The following is a 5,390-nucleotide window of genomic DNA, read 5'->3' as shown; positions in this document are numbered from 1 at the left end:
TCTGTGTATCGGACGCGTCGCGGGATAAGGGGTTGTCATTGGTAGTCGCCCCAAGCGCGTCCGATGCTTGGACCATTCCGAGGCGGCCCTGAAGCCTCTTCCGTCTAGCCGTTGGGTCCTTCTCGCCGCATCCCTCGCCTCGCACCCCGATTGCTATGCGGTGAGGCTCCTCGGCCGCCTCGGAACTATCTGTGTATCGGACGCGTCGCGGGATAAGGGGTTGTCACTGGTAGTCGCCCCAAGCGCGTCCGATGCTTGGACCATTCCGAGGCGGCCCTGAAGCCTCTTCCGTCTAGCCGTTGGGTCCTTCTCGCCGCATCCCTCGCCTCGCACCCCGATTGCTATGCGGTGAGGCTCCTCGGCCGCCTCGGAACTATCTGTGTATCGGACGCGTCGCGGGATAAGGGGTTGTCACTGGTAGTCGCCCCAAGCGCGTTCGATGCTTGGACCATTCCGAGGCGGCCCTGAAGCCTCTTCCGTCTAGCCGTTGGGTCCTTCTCGCCGCATCCCTCGCCTCGCACCCCGATTGCTATGCGGTGAGGCTCCTCGGCCGCCTTGGAACTATCTGTGTATCGGACGCGTCGCGGGATAAGGGGTTGTCACTGGTAGTCGCCCCAAGCGCGTCCGATGCTTGGACCATTCCGAGGCGGACCCGAAGCCTCTTCCGTCTAGCCGTTGGGTCCTTCTCGCCGCATCCTTCGCCTCGCACCCCAATTGCTATGCGGTGAGGCTCCTCGGCCGCCTCGGAACTATCTGTGTATCGGACGCGTCGCGGGATAAGGGGTTGTCACTGGTAGTCGCCCCAAGCGCGTCCGATGCTTGGACCATTCCGAGGCGGACCCGAAGCCTCTTCCGTCTAGCCGTTGGGTCCTTCTCGCCGCATCCCTCGCCTCGCACCCCGATTGCTATGCGGTGAGGCTCCTCGGCCGCCTTGGAACTATCTGTGTATCGGACGCGTCGCGGGATAAGGGGTTGTCACTGGTAGTCGCCCCAAGCGCGTCCGATGCTTGGACCATTCCGAGGCGGACCCGAAGCCTCTTCCGTCTAGCCGTTGGGTCCTTCTCGCCGCATCCCTCGCCTCGCACCCCGATTGCTATGCGGTGAGGCTCCTCGGCCGCCTTGGAACTATCTGTGTATCGGACGCGTCGCGGGATAAGGGGTTGTCACTGGTAGTCGCCCCAAGCGCGTCCGATGCTTGGACCATTCCGAGGCGGCCCCGAAGCCTCTTCCGTGTAGCCGTTGGGTCCTTCTCGCCGCATCCCTCGCCTCGCACCCCGATTGCTATGCGGTGAGGCTCCTCGGCCGCCTTGGAACTATCTGTGTATCGGACGCGTCGCGGGATAAGGGGTTGTCACTGGTAGTCGCCCCAAGCGCGTCCGATGCTTGGACCATTCCGAGGCGGCCCCGAAGCCTCTTCCGTGTAGCCGTTGGGTCCTTCTCGCCGCATCCCTCGCCTCGCACCCCGATTGCTATGCGGTGAGGCTCCTCGGCCGCCTTGGAACTATCTGTGTATCGGACGCGTCGCGGGATAAGGGGTTGTCACTGGTAGTCGCCCCAAGCGCGTCCGATGCTTGGACCATTCCGAGGCGGACCTGAAGCCTCTTCCCTCTAGCCGTTGGGGCTTTCTCGCCGCATCCCTCGCCTCGCACCCTGATTGCTATGCTGTGAGGCTCCTCGGCCGCCTTGGAACTATCTGTGTATCGGACGCATCGCGGGATAAGGGGTTGGCAGTGGTAGTCGCCCCAAGCGCATCCGATGCTTGGACCATTCCGAGGCGGCCCTGCAGCCTCTTCCGTCTAGCCGTTGGGGCCATCTCGCCGCATCCCCCACCTCGCACCACGATTGCTATGCGGTGAGGCTCCTTGGCCGCCTCGGAACTATCTGTGTATCGGACGCATCGCGGGATAAGGGGTTGTCACTGGTAGTCGCCCCAAGCGCGTCCGATGCTTGGACTATTCCGAGGCGGCCCTGCAGCCTCTTCCGTCTAGCCGTTGGGGCCATCTCGCTGCATCCCCCACCTCCTCGGCCGCCTCGGAACTATCTGTGTATCGGACGCATCGCGGGATAAGGGGTTGGCAGTGGTAGTCGCCCCAAGCGCGTCCGATGCTTGGACTATTCCGAGGCAGCCCTGCAGCCTCTTCCGTCTAGCCTTTGGGGCCATCTCGCCGCATCCCTCGCCTCGCACCCCGATTGCTATGCGGTGAGGCTCCTCGGCCGCCTGGGAACTATCTTCGTATCGGACGCATCGCGGGATAAGGGGTTGTCACTGGTAGTCGCCCCAAGCGCGTCCGATGCTTGGACTATTCCGAGGCGGCCCTGTGGCCTCTTCCGTCTAGCCGTTGGGGCCATCTCGCCGCATCCCCCACCTCGCACCCCGATTGCTATGCGGTGAGGCTCTTCGGCCGCCTTGGAACTATCTTCGTATCGGACGCATCGCGGGATAAGGGGTTGTCACTGGTAGTGGCCCCAAGCGCGTCCGATGCTTGGACTATTCCGAGGCGGCCCTGCAGCCTCTTCCGTCTAGCCGTTGGGGCCATCTCGCCGCATCCCCCACCTCGCACCCCGATTGCTATGCGGTGAGGCTCCTCGGCCGCCTTGGAACTATCTTCGTATCGGACGCATCGCGGGATAAGGGGTTGTCACTGGTAGTCGCCCCAAGCGCGTCCGATGCTTGGACTATTCCGACGCGGCCCTGTGGCCTCTTCCGTCTAGCCGTTGGGGCCATCTCGCCGCATCCCCCACCTCGCACCCCGATTGCTATGCGGTGAGGCTCCTCGGCCGCCTTGGAACCATCTTCGTATCGGACGCATCGCGGGATAGGGGGCTGTCACTGGTAGTCGCCCCAAGCGTGTCCGATGCTTGGACCATTCCTAGGCGGCCCTGAAGCCTCTTCCGTCTAGCCGTTGGGGCCTTCCCGCCCCATCCCTCGCCTCGCACCCCCGATTGCTATGCGGTGAGGCTCCTCGGCCGCCTTGGAACCATCTGTGTATCGGACGCATCGCGGGATAAGGGGTTGGCACTGGCAGTCGCCCCAAGCGCGTCCGATGCTTGGACCATTCCGAGGTGGCCCTGAAGCCTCTTCCGTCTAGCCGTTGGGGCCTTCCCGCCCCATCCCTCGCCTCGCACCCCGATTGATATGCGGTGAGGCTCCTCGGCCGCCTTGGAACTATCTGTGTATCGGACGCATCGCGGGATAAGGGGTTGGCACTGGTAGTCGTCCCAATCGCATCCGATGCTTGGACCATTCCGAGGCGGCCCTGCAGCCTCTTCCGTTTAGCCGTCGGGGCCTTCCCGCCGCATCCCTCGCCTCGCATCCCGATTCCTATGCGGTGAGTCTTCTCGGCCGCCGCGGAACTATACCTGTTATTGCTACTGCATCCTTCGGCTGGTAACCTCCTCTGCCGCCTTGGAACGTTCTCTTTGTCGGACGCGTCGCGGGATAAGGGGTTGGCACTGGTAGTCGCCCCAAGCGCGCCCGATGCATAGACCGCTCCGAGTCGACCTTGCTTTCAGCCTCTCACATGCATAGACCTCTCTGAGTCGACCCTGCAGCCTCTCACGTTTAGCCTTTGGAATCTCGCCTCACAACATGATTGCTATCCTTGATGCATCCCTTGCCTCGAGCCCTGATTGCTTTCTTGGCTGCATCCCTCCTCTCCTCACAGCCCGGTTGTCATCACTGCTTCATCCGTCGCTTCATGCATTCTGGCTGCTGGGCCCTTCCCACCGCACACCTCGATTGCTATCTCTTCTGCATCACACACCCCGATTGCTATCTCTGCTACATCCCTCGGCTCTCACTTCTGCATCCTTCGCCTCACACCTCGATTGCTATCAATGCTGCATCCGTAACCTCACACCCCGATTGCTATGCGGGGAGGCTCCTTGGCCGCCTTGGAAATTTCTGTGTGTCGGACGCACCGCGGGATAAGGGGTTGGCACTGGTAGTCGCCCCAAGTGCGCCCGATTCTTAGACCGCTTCGAGGTGACCTCGTAGCCTCTTTCGTCCAGGCTTCCTGCCTTCAACGCCCTTTTTACACCTCGATTGCTATGCGCGGGCTCGTTGGCGTCTATCACCTCTCTGCGAAGAGTGGCACGATGATTGTTGGGGTAAATCGTAGCAGTCCGATCTCTGGCCTTGGGCCATTGTGAGGGCTGATCGATTTCCTGTGCGCATCTCGTGTTCGCCCAGTAACAGACTCGACGACTTGTAATCGGTCTTGTTCCCGATTGTTCCTGGAGGTAGTCTTCGGAACTCTTGGATTTGACCTGTCACTCGAACTGTCCTCTTCCGAGGATGCTTGTGTGTGTGTGCTTGTGCCATTTCCTTGGCGGTATTAACGAGATATTAAAGAGCGGAGTGAGCGCCTCGCCCAGCTATGTTTGGGGCTCTCACTCCCTTACCCGGTGTGCGACCGCTTTGCACGTAGGTTGCGGAGCATCGCGACTCTTTCGATGTTTGGCGGTTGTCTTCCGGTGATGCGTTGGTCCCGAAGTGCACGTTACTAGCATTTCTGCCATTGTTCTCGATCTTTGGCACGTTCCTTCGTTGCAATTGGATATATATCTCCGTTTATACGCGCAGGCTTCTCCCGCCTATTCAGCGCTGTCCCACTCTCAGCACTCTCGTGGTCTCCTTGGCTTCTCTCTCCCGTGAGCGAGCTCTCTTCTCGAGTCTTTTCCATGTCCCATGGAGGTTGCCTTGCGAAATTCGGGCACACAAACGTGACCGGATAAGAGCGGAATTGCCTATGAGGAGAAGCTCACCTTAGGGAGCAGCAATGCCGAGTGTTTCGACAGAGGGTAGAGGGGGCGTTGTTTGGGCGGTTGCACAAAAGAGTGCTACGTTTGCACTGAAGGTTGCTTCTTCGTCTCCGACGAACTCTTCGAGGCAAAAAAGCTTGTTTACGGGGTCGAGGTGGGACTGTTCGTGCGAGTTGCGCCACCAAAAGTGCGTAGGGGGCATATACCTGGGAAATGGATGTCTCTGAGTGGCCTTACTCGGTCGCGTGCACGGTGCATTCTCTAACGGCAGGACTGTCGCGAGCATGTGCGGTTCGGATGTTTTCGGGTAAAGGGTTCCGTACGGGATGTTCTTCCCAGGCTCCTGTGAACCGAGACTCTGCATCGTCATGCTCCGGCTCCCGTGGGTGCTTCATGCCTCGTCGAGCTGTTTGTCGTGGACGATTAAGGCCGAGGCCTTCCTTCGAGAGGGGAATTGTTCAGGCTGGTCGAGGCGGGATTGTTCGTGCGGGGTGCACCACCAAAAGTGCGTAGGGGGCATATGCCTGGGAAATGGATGTCTCTGAGTGGCCTTACTCGGTCGCGTGCACGGTGCACAGTCTCACGGCATGACTGTCGCGAGCATCGACGGTGCGGTGGTTTTCGGG

Source organism: Cryptomeria japonica, unplaced genomic scaffold, assembly GCF_030272615.1.
Source record: "Cryptomeria japonica unplaced genomic scaffold, Sugi_1.0 HiC_scaffold_363, whole genome shotgun sequence".
Lineage (NCBI taxonomy): Eukaryota > Viridiplantae > Streptophyta > Pinopsida > Cupressales > Cupressaceae > Cryptomeria > Cryptomeria japonica.
The sequence above is the reverse complement of the archived record's forward strand: the minus strand, read 5'-3'. Positions refer to the sequence as shown.